A 14,633-nucleotide genomic window follows, 5' to 3' on the forward strand; every position below is an offset into this window, starting at 1 on the left:
TTTAGTACAACAAAGAGACAGAATGTGAATATATAAATATTCCAGATAGATGTCTAGACTGTACTTTAAGACACTATATGAAGAGAAGTCCACTATCTCCCAGGATAACTGGTTTTGCTGCCAAACTAGTTTTACCATTGGGAATCTTTTCCTAACATTGGTTGGAAAGCCATTCTTCTAATTTGAAGAATCCCATCATATCCATCATCATTTATCTCTTCTCAAAAGTAAACATTTCATCCTTCTCTCTTCATAAGACATATGTCAGGCCTGGAAACCATACTAGACTTTAGGGTTCCAGACGCTGCCACGTTTTTCCCCTGAGGGGAAGAAGGGGGGTTGAGGGGTATGGTAACATTCTTCAAGCGGTCAAGGTGGTGTTCACATCTGCAGGAAGAGTGGCGAGAAGATATTCGAATGAACTGGGAGAACGTGGGACCATGTGACCAGCAAAGGGGTCAGGGGGGTGGGACTCTTGGGGTTTGTATAACTGGGAAAAGAATCCAGAAGTTCAGTTTTGGAATTTCACTCATCGTGTGCCAGTTTCCTCATGCTAGTAAAGAACTCTGAAAGACAATGGCTTCTGAGTTTTTTTTATGCAGAAGAGATTTTTCTGGAACCTTGACATCATAATTTCTTGATTATATTGGTTGTCCTGCCATTCAACCTGTTGTAAAGGTTCCAACTAATGAACCCAAGCAAATCAGAACTCTGAGGTCAAGCACTTCCTCAAAGAACTTCCTTATTGGGTAAATCATATTGGCACACTTCAAAGGAAAGCCAACTCTGACTTTCCGTGAGGTTACAGTATAGTTAAAACCAGTAATAACCCCTTCCCCCCAGTGTCATTAACCACGTTGGCCAATTAAGTTTAATAATAATAATAATAATAATAATAATAATAATAATAATAATAATAATAATTAATTAGATTTTTATACCGCCCTTCACCCGAAGGACTCAGAGCAGTGTACAGCCAGTATAAAACAAAAACAATGTACAGTTAAAACAGAGAATTAAAAAACTTATTCAATAATTGGCCAAAAAAATTAAAATACTTAAACTTAAAACCCTTAAATTTCATATAAATTACAACCCCAGTTAAAATTAATATTTAAAATTAAGAATTAAGAATTTAAAAGTTTAAGCCAGTCCCGCTCGAATAAATAAATACGTTTTCAGTTCGCGGCGGAAGGTCCGAAGGTCAGGCAATTAACGCAAACTAGGGGGGAGTTCGTTCCAAAGGGTAGGAGCCCCCACAGAGAAGGATCTTCCCCTGGGGGCCGCCAGCCGACATTGCTTGGCGGACGGCACCCTGAGACGTCCCTCTCTGTGCGAGCGTCGGTGGGAGGCATAAGGTAACAGCAGGCGGTCCCGTAAGTACCCAGGCCCTAAGCCATGGAGCGCTTTAAAGGTAGTAACCAGAACCTTAAAGTGCACCCGAAAGACCACAGGCAGCCAGTGCAGTGTGCGCAGGAGCAATGTTACACACACGTGGCTCCCTCTATCACCCGCGCAGCTGCATTCTGAACTAACTGAAGCCTCCGAGTGCACTTCAAGGGGAGCCCCATATAGAGAGCATTGCAATAATCCAAGCGAGAGGTGACAAGAGCATGAGTGACCGTGCATAAGGCATCCCGGTCAAGGAAGGGGCGCAACTGGCGAACCAAGTGAACCTGGTAAAAAGCTCTCCTGGAGACGGCAGTCAAATGATCTTCAAACGACAGCCGACCATCCAGAAGAACACCCAAGTTGCGCACCCTTTCCATTGGGGCCAATGACTCGCCCCCAACAGTCAGCTGTGGTTGCAGCTGGCTGTACCGGGGTGCCGGCATTCACAGCCACTCCGTCTTGGAGGGATTGAGCTTGAGCCTGTTTCTCCCCATCCAGACCCGTACGGCTTCCAAGCACCGGGACAGCACTTCAACAGCTTCTTCTTTTTTTTTTTTTATTGAAAAAGTTTAAAAAAAAACAAAAACATTCCCCCCCCCTTTTCCCCCCTCCCTCCCAGAAAACCCCTTCCCCTCCTTCCCCGGCTTCCCTGGTCAATCACAAGGTATTGTTATACATAAACCAAACATAGAGTAAAATTTTTCCCTTCTAATCCAATTAACCTCATCCAAATCTTTTCATCTCCCAACCCCCTCCCCATTACATAAAATAATACTTCCTAATTATTCAAAGGCAATCTAATATTTCTTAATCTGATATCTATTTTGTAGATAATCAATCCATTTTTTCCATTCAATTAAATATCTTTCCTGCGTATTGTCTTTTAAAAAAGCTGAGATTTTAGACATCTCAGCCAAATTAATGACTTTCAATATCCATTCTTCTATTGTAGGTACCTCTTCTTTCTTCCAGTATTGTCCAATCAACAGTCTTGCTGCTGTTATTAAATTCAGAATCAATTTAGTCTCAATCCCTGGTACAATCCGTTATAATTCCCAAAAGAAAAAATTGCGGCAGGAACTTTATCTTCTTCTTCAGGACATTTTGAATAATCCACCAAATTCTTATCCAAAAGGCCTTAATTTTCTTGCAAGTCCACCAAATATGAAAATATGTAGCGTCATCACAATCACACCTCCAACATTTCGCTTGGATATCAGGATACATACATGATAATTTTTTGGGATCTAAGTGCCATCTATAAAACATCTTATAAAAATTTTCCCTTAAATTCTGTGCTTGTGTAAATTTAACATTTCTAATCCAGATTTTCTCCCATGTTTCCAACATTATTGGTTCCTGAATATTCTGTACCCATTTTATCATACAATCCTTTACCAAATCCTTTTCCGAATCTATTTCAAGCAACACATTATACAATCTCTTTATATGGCGACGCCCAGGGGAAGGGCCTTCTCTGTGGGGGCTCCCACCCTCTGGAACGATCTACCCCCCCCGGACTTCGTCAGCTTTCGGACCTTCGGACCTTCCGCCGCGGGCTTAAAACATACTTATTTAATTGTGCAGGACTGAGCTAGATTTTAAATTTTGGGTTTTAAATTGGGTTTTATTTCTATTTTTAATTGGACGGGCTTTAGAATAAGTTTTTTAAATGTTTTATATTGTATTTATATTCTATTTATCTGTTTTTAGTGCCTGTAAACCGCCCTGAGTCCCTTGGGAGATAGGGCGGTATATAAATATGATTAAATAAATAAATATGCTCCTGGGTCTGATTTCTAATTTGCTTTATTAAATTTTCCTCCCTTTGCATTATACCAATTTTTTGATCCTCTTTCCATCTAGCACTTATTTGCCCATATTGAAACCAAGTATAATTCCTCCCTTCTTCATTTAATACCTGTAATGATTTTAATTGAAATCTACCTCCTTCAGCATACAAAAGTTCTTTATAAGTAATCATTTCCTGTCTCTGTTCTATATTTATATTCTCTATTGCATGTCTGGGGCTCGCCCATATAGGAATCTTGTAGTCTAATTTATAAGAATATTTTTTCCAGACCTGCAAAAGAGCACTTCTCAACACATGATTCTTAAAAGCCCTATCCACTTTTTTTTCATAAAATAAATACGCATGCCATCCATATAACAAGTCATAACCTTCTATATTCAAAATTCTTTCCTCCGTTAAATTAAACCAGTCACTTATTACTGAAAGGGCTACTGCTTCATAATATAGTTTAAAATTAGGCATTTTTAAGCCACCTCTTTCCCGTGAGTCCTGTATTATTTTCATTTTAACCCTCGCCTTTTTACCCTGCCATATAAATTTATTAATCCCAATCTGCCAATCCTCCAAATTTTTATCTTTCTTAATTATTGGTATCATCTGGAACAGAAACAAAGGGGCCGGAATAGCTCAGGCTGTTAAGAGCCTGTTATTAGAACACAGTAGCCTGCAATTACTGCAGGTTCAAGCCCGGCCCAAGGTTGACTCAGCCTTCCATCCTTTATAAGGTAGGTAAAATGAGGACCCAGATTGTTGGGGGGAGCAATAAGTTGACTTTGTAAATATACAAATAGAATGAGACTATTGCCTTATACACTGTAAGCCGCCCTGAGTCTTCGGAGAAGGGCGGGATATAAATGTAAACAAAAAAAAAAAAATCTAGGTAGCACATTCATTTTAATAGCCGCAATCCTCCCCAGTAGCGACAACTGCAATTTTTTCCAGACACTCATATCATTCTGAACTTTTTGCCATAACAAGTCATAATTATTCTTATAAAGTTTCTTGTTCGATGAGCTAATATAAACCCCTAAGTATTTAACCTTTTTTACCACCTCAAATCCTGTTATTTCCTCTAGTTTTTGTTTCTGTTGTATAGACATATTTTTGATTATCACTTTTGTTTTATTCTGATTTATTTTAAATCCTGATACCTTTCCATATTTATCAATTGCTTCCAACAAAGATCTACTTGAATTTATAGGATTTGTTAAAGTAACCACTACATCGTCTGCAAAAGCTCTAACTTTGTACTCATATTGTCTAATTTTAATTCCCTCTATTTTCGTTAATTCTCGTATTTTATCTAATAAAGGTTCCAGAGTCAAAACAAACAATAGTGGTGATAAAGGACATCCCTGTCTCGTTCCTTTCGCAATCTTAATAACTTCTGTCAAATTACCATTTATTATAATCTGAGCTGTTTGCTCTCCATAAATCGCTTTAATTATTCTAACAAAGCAATCTCCAAATTGCATTTTCTCTATTAATTTAAATAAAAAATCCCAATGCAATCGATCAAAGGCCTTCTCCGCATCCAAAAAAATAAGTGCTGCTGAAGTATTCTTCTTTTCCAAATATTCCAATATATTAATAATCTGTCTAACATTATTCCTCATCTGCCTCCCTTTTATAAAACCACATTGATCAGAATGAATTCTTTGTTGTAAAACTAACATTAATCTATTTGCTATTATTTTAACAAAAATCTTATAATCATTATTTAAAAGTGAAATCGGCCTATAGTTACCAGGTTTAGAGCAGTCTTGCTCCTCTTTCGGTATCAGTGAAATAAAAGATGTTTTCCATGACGGGGGTATTCCCACTCCTAATTGTATCTGATTAAATAATTCTTTAAGTGGGCCTAATATTTCATCCTGTGTTTTTTTATAATAACTTGCTGTAAGACCATCTGTACCAGGGGTTTTCCCCATTTTTAATTGTTTAATTGCCTCCACTATTTCTCCAGTAGCTATCGGCTGATTCAACTCCTCCCTCTGTTCTAATGTTAGAGTACTAACCTTATAATCTTTCAAATAATCATAAATGTCCCTATTCGATATTTTGTCTTTTGCATATAGAGCAGTGTAATATTCTGAGAAGGCCTTTTTAATTTTATCCTGTTGATATATCTCTTTACCTTTATATTCTATTTTTTGTATGACACGTGCTTTCTGTTTTTTCCTTAAGTTATATGCCAGCCATCTCCCAGGTTTATTTGCGTTACAGAAGGTATTATGTTTAGCATATTGTATATTCGTTGCCACCTGGTCTGCCATTAACATATTAAATTGACTCTGTAATATTCTTATAGCCTCTTTAAGTTTGTGATCTTGTGGGTTTTGAATTAATAACTGTTGCTTCTTTTGAATTTCTTCTTCCAAGTACCTACGCTGCCTTTGTTTATTATTCCTCTGCGTATTGTCCAAATATATCAATATACCTCTAATAAAAGCTTTACTCACCTCCCACACAGTTCCTATAGGTGTCCCCTTGTGCATAATAAAATCAAAAAATTCTTTCAACTGTTTCTTCGACAGCTTCGTTGGAGTGGCCCGCGGTGGAAAAGTACAGCTGCGTGTTGTCAGTGTACAGTTGGTATCTCACCCCAAAGCCACTGATGACCTCGCCCAGCGGCTTCATATAGATGTTGAACAGAGAGGCGAGAGAATCGACTCCTGTGGCACCCCACAAGTAAGGCGCCTCGCAGTCGATCTCTGCCCCCCTGTCAACACCGTCTGCGACCGGTCAGAGAGAGAGGAGGAGAACCACCGATAAACGGTGCCTCCCACTCCCAAACTCTCCAACCGGTGCAGCAAGATACCATGGTCGATGGTATCAAAAGCCGCTGAGAGATCTAATAGGACCAGGGCAGAGGAACAACCCCTGTCTCTGGCCCTCCAGAGGTCATCCACCAACGCGACCAAAGCTGTCTCCGTGCTATATCCGGACCGGAAGCCGGACTGGAACGGGTCTAGATAGACAGCTTCATCCAGGTACTGGGGAAGCTGCCATGCCACCACACTCTCTACAACCTTCGCAACAAAGCGAAGGTTGAAGACTGGACGATAATTTCCCAAAATAGCTGGGTCCAGGGAAGGCTTCTTGAGGAGGGGTCTCACCACTGCCTCTTTCAAGCGGCGGGGAAAACCCCTTCCATCAAAGAAGTGTTAATGATTCCCCGGAACCAGCCTCGTGTCACCTCCTGTGTGGCCAGCACCAACCAGGAGGGACACGGGTCCAGTAAACATGTGGTGGCATGTAACCTCCCCAATAACCTGTCCACGTCCTCGAGAGCCACAAGGTCAAACTCATCCCAAACAATCTCAACAAGACGTGTCTCCGTCCTCTCACTTGGATCATCACAATTTTGGTCCAAACTATCCCGAAGCTGAACGATTTTATCGTATAGATAACCACTAAACTCCTCGGCCCGTCCCTGCAAGGGGTCATCCCACCTCTCCTGATGAAGGAGAGAGCGGGTCACCTGAAACAGGGCGGCCGGGCAGTTATCTGCCGACGCAATGAGGGAGGAAACGTAAGAACGCTTCGCCTCCCTCAGTGTCACTAGGTAGGTCTTAGAAAAAGACCTAACTAGTGTCCGGTCAGCTTTGGAACGGCTGGACCTCCAGGTACTCTCTAGGCGTCTTCTCCGGCGATTCATCTCTCTCAGCCCCTCAGAGAACCAAGGGGACGGTTGAGTTCTATGCCGGGTCAGAAGCCGCAAAGGCACGACATGGTCCAAAGCCCCAGCCGCGGCCTGTTCTCAGGCCACAACTAGTTCTTCAGCCGTGCCGTGGGCCAGATCCTCAGGGAACGGCCCAAGCTCCGTCAGGAACTTCTCAGGGTCCATCAGGCGCCTGGGACGGAACCAACGCATTGGTTCCGTCTCCCTGCGGTGGTGGGTGGCGGTCCGAAAGTCCAGGCGAAGGAGAAAATGATCTGACCATGACACAGGTTCTATTACTAAATCTCCTAATTCCAGATCATTTAACCACTGTCCAGAGATATAAATCAGGTCCAGTGTGCCTCCCCCACTGTGCGTAAGGCCATCAGTTACTTGAATCAGGTCCAAGGCCGTCATGGAAGCCTGGAACTCCCGAGCCGCCGTCGATGACAAGCCGGTCGATGGCAAGTTGAAATCCCCCATGACCATAAGTCTGGGGGTCTCAACCGCCACTCCAGCAAGCACCTCCAACAACTCGGGTAGGGCTGTAGTCACGCAGCAAGGACCCAGGTACGTGATCAACAAGCCCGTCTGATTCCTATGGCCCCACCTCACAAAGAGGGATTTACAACCGGCTATCTGAGGCACAGTGGACTCCCTCGGCTCTAGACTTTCCCTAATAACAACCGCCACCCCCCCACCCCTACCTTGGGCTCTCGTTTGATGGAATGCATGGAAACCCGAAGGGCACAGTTCGACCAGGGGAACACCCCCTTCCGTGCCCAACCATGTCTCCGTAATGCCCATAAAGTCTGCAGACTCCCCCTGAATGAGGTCACAAATCAGGGGGGCCTTATTATTATTATTATTATTATTATTTATTGGATTTATAAACCGCCCTTCTCCCGAAGGACTCAGGGCGGTGTACAGCCAGGATAAAAAAGAACAATATACAGTTAAAATACAATTAAAAAACTTATTATACAGTATGGCCGAAATAATTAAGAATTATGAATCTAAAAACCCCAATTAAAACTAGAGAGAAAATTTAAAATTTAAAATTCAACAATTTAAGAAAGCCCCGCACGAACAAACAAATATGTTTTCAGTTCGCGGCGAAAAGTCCGAAGGTCAGAAATTTGACGTAAACCAGGGGGGAGTTCGTTCCAAAGAGTGGGGGCCCCCACAGAGAAGGATCTTCCTCTGGGGGCCGCCAGCCGTTATTGACCACGGACCGCGCATTGTACAACATCAACCGAAGGCCCAAGCTCTGAGGATCTTGGCCATCTGGGGAACAGGTAAAGACAGAGGGACCGGAGCACGTGATCACTTTTAAACAGCGAACACGTGCTCCCAGCAATTGATACGGCCCCTTGCTTCCGCCATATCTGCCTCTCCCACTTACCGTACAGATGGAACGACCCTCTAAACCAGGAACACACCCCTCCCCCCGCCTTCGGACCAGGTGGAATGGCGCCGCGAACAAGCGCAGGGACTGGACATTCCCTCCCCAACGGGTTTCTCCCCCCACCCGTCTGTTCCCTCCCCCCCTTAAAAAACCCTTCTTTAAAAACCTATTTAAAAACCCCCAAAGGTTCTTCTTAGACGCATGCCACCTCTCTGGATCCCAAGACCCTTCATTAAGGCAGGCCCTCGATAAAACAGAGGGCCATTCCTGCGAGGCGGGGGAACCTCGCAGCCGTAAGAGCTCGATAGGCGAATATCTCAAGGAAGAGTGGTGGACATCTCATGTATTCATCTCCTTCTTCCTTCATCGCCCAAGAGATGACCTTGATTCTCATAACAAAGATCTATGTTGTGTCTAGCACTGCATTCCAGCCTATTTCCCCCCTCCCATGCAGTATGGCAACATTGAATCAGGAAAATGACTTCTGCAAGGTTCAGTTTGGCATTGACAACTGTTTCATAATCTCTGAATCCTTAAAGGGTGTTGCTCAAACCAATGACAGCACTTCACCAATAACTTGGACTATGTTCCTTGAAACCAGATCTCTCTTTCTGAGACTTACTTGTGTAACCAGACATTCAGTTCCACTATTATTAGAACAGAACAGAAAGAAATCATAAGTCTGGAAGAGACCTTGGAAGTCTTCCAGTCTAATCCACTGCCAAAGCAGAAGACCATATACCATTCCAGACATATGGTTTTCTAATATTTTCTTGAAAACCTCCAGTGATGGGGCATCTACAACTCTGGGAGGCAAGCTGTTCCACTGATTGTTCTTACCGTCAGGAAATTTCTCCTTAGTTCCAGTTTGGATTTCTCTTCAATGAACTTCCACCCATTGCTTCTTGTCCTACCCTCAGGTTCTGTGTGTCAGCATCTCAAGTACTGGAAGAGAGCTATCATGTAACCTCTAATCATCCTCTTCATTAGGCTAGACATAGCTAGTTTCCTTAACCATTCATTTAGCCTCCAGACTCCTTCTCATCTTTGTTGATCTTTTCTGCACTTTCTAGGATCTCAGCATTTTTTTTATTGACCAGAAGTGGATATAATAGCCTCACTAGTGCAGTATAAAGAGGTACTATCACTTCTCCTGATCTTGATGCTATCCCTCTGTTAATCAACATTTTTCATCAACATTTTTGGCAGCTACAGCACACTGCTGGCTTACCCCAATGCCTCTCAGAGTTAGTACAGTTGAGCTAGGTACTGACTATTCTGTACTTTTGCATTTGGTTTTTCCTACCTAAGTGCAGGATCTTACTTTTCTCACCACCAAGTTTCATCTTGTTAGTTAGGGACCAATGCTCAAGTCTGTCAAGATCCTTCTGATTATTGAGTCTCTATCCCCTCATCTAGATTAATTATGAAGATGTTGAAGGATATTGGGCTCAAGATAAAACTTTCAGGTGCATTTCATGTTCCCCCCATATAGATAGTTCCATCAAAGACAACACACTGAATGCAGTTGGTCAGCCAACTATGAATCCATCTGTCTATCCCATATGGTTCTATTTTATCTAGAAGTGGGCTGTGATCTACTTTGTCAAATGCCTTAATGAAGTTTAAGTAAACTACTGTATGTCAGCAACATTTCCTTGATCCATTAACTTAGTCATTTTTATCAAAGAAGGCAATAAGATTGTTTGGAACAGTTTTTTAAACAAACCCATGTTGGCTTCTACTGTGTTTTCCCAAAAATAAGACCTTGTCAGGGTCTTATTTTCTTTTGACCCCCCCAAATAAGGGCTTGGCCTTATTTTTGGGGCGGTGTTATTATTTTTGAGGTGCAGGAGGCAGCAAGCCCACCAGCCCCGCCCTCTTTGTCCCACCATCTGCTTGCGTGTGGAGGCAATGACCCAAATTCTCTGCAGGAACTAGAAATTCAGACCTTCCAACTTCCCGCAAAAAAAAATAATTAAAAAAAATCTCACTTAGTTGGAACTAGTCCCACAGACTACTTTTCTTGCCCTGACTGTGGCAGTGGAGAATGGACCAGGAAAGCAGGTTAGTGGAGCGATGTGGTTGCCTTAGGAGGGGTGGGGGGGGTAGGGATCTCTCTCTCTCTCACACACACACACACACACCTCTTTTTCTTCAAAATAGGATGAGAGGCAGGAAAATCCCCCCTTCCCATTTTCAAGCCGTTTGACCCTTTTTCTATGCTGATTAATTTATGGGAAAACTAAATTTTAAAAATTGGGGAAAATATGATATGGAAACATTGGTCGGAAGTGGAGATACTAACTTTGGATCAATTGATAAATAATGAAGATGAATTTCTATGTTAAGACAAAATTATTGTCTATATGACAACATATATAGTTATAATATTTGTTAATATTGCTTGGACTAGTATTATTCTTAGATTCTGAGACAGCCAAGATACTAGAACAATTTCTTAAATCCTTTGACACTAAAAAACCCTATTATTTTCTGTAGATACTTATCAATAAATGTGATATGGAAATGCTAAGAAATGAATGGAATAAAGATTTCTATATTGCTATCTGAGACCGCTGAGTCATGTGATCTCAAATTCTATTTATTACCTCGGACAAAATTCCTGGGAATCTGTCCTTGATCAGGCAAAGCTGGGCTTTTCTTGTCCTAACTCTATTTGTGGAAGAAAGCCAGGATGCATCTTTCTTTAACTGCAGAATATTTCTCTAAAACGATTTTTAAAGAATGAGACCAAAGTGTATCAACTCCTGCGACCTTCCGAAGAAAGCAAGAGGGTAGGCAAGAAGGATCCCACCATGACCATTTCGGGAAGAAGATGCATAAACCGACTACGGCTGCTAGCCTCAATTCCCACTGAAATTCATGAGATTTAAGGCACGCCTCTTTTATCTCTAAAGGATTCAATATATCGCTCACACGTGCTCTCCGTGTCTTATCATACACACCGGCACCCCCGCTCATTCAAGTGAGCGACGAGCAATCGGCGCTAGATTCTCTTGAGATGCGACGCCAGGAGGACAGGCAGCAGCCACTTTTTCGAGCTTGTCGAGGAGAACTGCCTTTCCCTACACTAAAACAGGCGCCGTCTCAGACTTGATTTTCACCCATGAAACCGAGAATTTGCAGAATTTTTACCTTGTTTGTTCCTTGTGCTCGCTGGTCCCTTCCCCAGGAGGGCGCTATCCAAGGCAAAGACCTCACCTGGAGAATTACTCCCAACCGACTCCTGCTTATTTAGAGCCGCCCGATATCAAAATGGCCAGAAATAGAAATCGTAGGGCGGCGCGTGCGCAAAGCGCTAGTCTTTTTTCTCCACTATGCGCCGGACAAAGCACGCCCAAAGGGCGATGCGGACAATAGTAAGAGTGTTGGGAACCGTCGCTTTTCCTCTTACTAACAGAAATCTCTCCTAGAAAAGTAGCTCAGGAAGAAGGAAGGTTGCCATTTGATGTCGTCCTGATTTTTTCAATAAAAATCGGGTAGACCTGGGCAAAAGGTAAGTATGGTGTAAGGTTAAAGATTGGGAATACAAAACTTAGGGTAAGAAGCATCTTTCGGTAGCGAATTCTGGCATGGATATTCTTTGTAAAGAGGCGCAGCTGAACGAAACTAATGAGCAACCAGCCGAGTCTAAATCCCTCCTAGCAGGCAAAAACTCTAACGTCAGGGGGAAAAAACATTCAGATGCGAGAGCGTGAGGAGAAAAAGTGGCTGCCGCTGAATATAGGAATCTCAGTGTGGCCCTTTAAAGATAGAATGTGAAGTGCAAACCTAAATATACCTAAAAGGAGGTCCTTCTCTGTATGCCTTCCTTCCTTTGGAACATTCTTCCTGCAGAAATAAAGGTGGCCCCTTGTTGCTAGAAGGCCATGAAAACATAATTCTATCATTGGGCCTGGGTACTCCAGGCCTTTGAACTCTGGTGCTGGAGAAGACTCCTGCGAGTCCCTTGGACTGCAAGGCGAACAAACAAGTCAGTTCTAGAGGAGATCAACCCTGACTGCTCTTTAGAAGGCCAGATCCTGAAGATGAAACTGAAATACTTTGGCCACCTAATGAAAAAGAAGGACTCACTGGAGAAGAGCCTAATGCTGGGAAAGATTGAGAGCAAAAGAAGAAGGGGACGACAGAGAACGAGGTGGCTGGATGGAGTCACTGAAGCAGTAGACATGAGTTTAAATGGATTCCAGATGATGGTAGGGGACAGGAAGGCCTGGAGGAGTGTTGTCCATGGGGTCGCAATGGGTTGGACACGACTTTGCAACTAATAACAACAACAACTCCAGGTTGATTTGGAGCCAGTCATGTGGCTTGTGTTCACAGATATGTGTTTGTCTTTAAGGGGTTTTTATATTGTTGATATGTATGCCAGCTAGAGTCACAGTGTATGAGTTGGGCAACTATATAAACCTATTTAATAAATAATAAATAAATACAAGGAAAAAGGGAACCATGTAATCTAATCTTTAAAAGAGGAGTCATGATGACATTAACTGTTTAAAGCTGATTAGAAGTAGTTTCTTTAGATATTTTTTATCTTTTTTTGTCCTAAATCTATTTGTGGAAGAAATCTTTTGTATCTGTACTAATTCTTGCACTTTTTGTTATCCTTTATACATTTTCATGTCAATCTTTTATTTATATAAACATCACTAATAAAAATATTTTTAAAAATGTTAGATAGTCCCAGGTCAGTAAACCTGTGAAGAAACAAATTAATGGCATCTTAGGCTCTTCCCAGTGTCACCATTCTGTTTTTGAGTGCTCAGGTGCAGGGAAGATCTCCTCCCCACTTCAGAGAATTTTGCACTCTGCCAAAGTAACCACCTTGTTGAGTAAATGCCAAGATGCTGACTTTGAAAGCAAGTCAGACTTGCCCCAGTCCGATCCCTTAGGAAAGAAAGACCCTCAACTCCATTTGGATGAAGTGATAGGTTCTTTTATTAAAAGATGCTGGCTGCAGTAAAGTCAGGCTAGAACTAATTTTCCAGCACTAAAAGGAATGTAAAAGGAATCAAACTGTGTTCCCTCATCCCAGTCCTCCCCCTATGACCAGTTCATCTTCAACCAATGAAGATTCGCCCAGGTGTTTTGAGAACACTGAGATGTTTGAAGTAACCCACATTCTTTCTCAGGGTGCATGGCCTTGAGTGTTGGCACAAACTGGTTCTGAGCTCTATTCTCTATCAAGCTGTCATCCCCCCCCCCATTTCCCATCACATACTCATACAGATTAATTGTCCATTTCTTCCCCCCACCATGTCGCCTCTTCCTCCCAGCCTTTGATGGCAGGATGGCAGAAGATGGAAGACCTGACATACTGCCTCCTTGACAGAGACATTAGTCCTACAGAAGAAACAAGAAGGGAGGGAGGGATATATACAGAATACAAAATTTGCAACTAACAACAACAATCATTGTGATGAATACTATTGTGAATACTTTGGTTATGATTTCCCAAAAATAATTGTACCCAGACAGTACACTGTTTGATTGAAATTGAATTTTTATATGTTACATAAACAAAACAAATAAAAAATTTGGGAAAAAAAGTCAGACTTTGGTCCTGCTTGCATTGCTTTTCTGTCCACCTATACTCACTACTGGCTGCTTGCAGTCCCCTGCTCCCACATGTCTATCTCTAATGCCCTTCACAGTACCCCCATGCTCTCAGTACAAGTTGCCTGTAGCATCCAACCACGCTCAGTGCTGACTCATAGCACCCCACTGCCCATCGGCACCCATCCATGTTTATTACTGCCCACCTGTGGCGCTTCAGGGGCACTAAAAATGACCAATAGCACCTATCCATAGCAGCCCCCCCTCCCCCGCTTGCTTGGGACTCCTACCTTTCAATGACCCATGTGGTCCTGTGGTTATGACAGCATTGCAACCCAAAGACTATCTGTAATATCTTCTAAAGTCAAAGAGGAGATAACAGTTACTCACTGCCATCTTATAGTATATTTTAGTGTACATCTTAATTTTTCAGTAGGAGAATATTTATTAGTAGTAAGGATTTTATTGTTAAGTTGGTTGGTGCTGGCTGTAATAAAGATGAACTTGTAAGTCAAACTAGAACTGTTATCATTAGTTCTAGGCAACAGTCTCTTAATTTTTCTAAACATTTATCTCACTGAGTTATTCAGAGTTAAAGAGATTGTGACACAATGAAAGCAAAATAAAGACAATAGAATATGTGCTGAAAGGAATACCTGCATAATCTTCTTAGATCATTCCTGGCAATATCTCTTTGCACATCAGGGATTCTCAAAACAACCTTGCAGCATCACATTGGCTGCGGATGGACTGATTAGGGAGTTGGGCTTGGG

The 14,633-nt window shown here is 42.2% G+C and overlaps 1 protein-coding gene across 3 annotated transcripts in view; it reads right to left on the reverse strand.

Annotated features, from left to right (window-relative positions):
- The window catches only part of LOC131196385 (5'-AMP-activated protein kinase subunit beta-2), a 69,251-nt gene extending 57,666 nt beyond the window's left edge, over positions 1-11,585 (reverse strand). Inside the window, exons 1-2 of one of the 3 annotated variants that reach the window (XM_058179158.1) lie at positions 11,437-11,546; positions 9,118-9,222 (exon numbers count right to left, since the gene is read on the reverse strand). The gene's annotated coding sequence lies outside the window, so the exon portion shown is untranslated. Of the gene's footprint in view, positions 1-9,117; positions 9,223-11,436 lie in introns of all 3 variants that reach the window. The other 2 variants (XM_058179161.1, XM_058179157.1) reach the window with 2 other exon arrangements.
- Positions 11,586-14,633: the final 3,048 nt, after the last annotated feature.

This window comes from Ahaetulla prasina, chromosome 3 (genome assembly GCF_028640845.1).
Source record: "Ahaetulla prasina isolate Xishuangbanna chromosome 3, ASM2864084v1, whole genome shotgun sequence".
Lineage (NCBI taxonomy): Eukaryota > Metazoa > Chordata > Lepidosauria > Squamata > Colubridae > Ahaetulla > Ahaetulla prasina.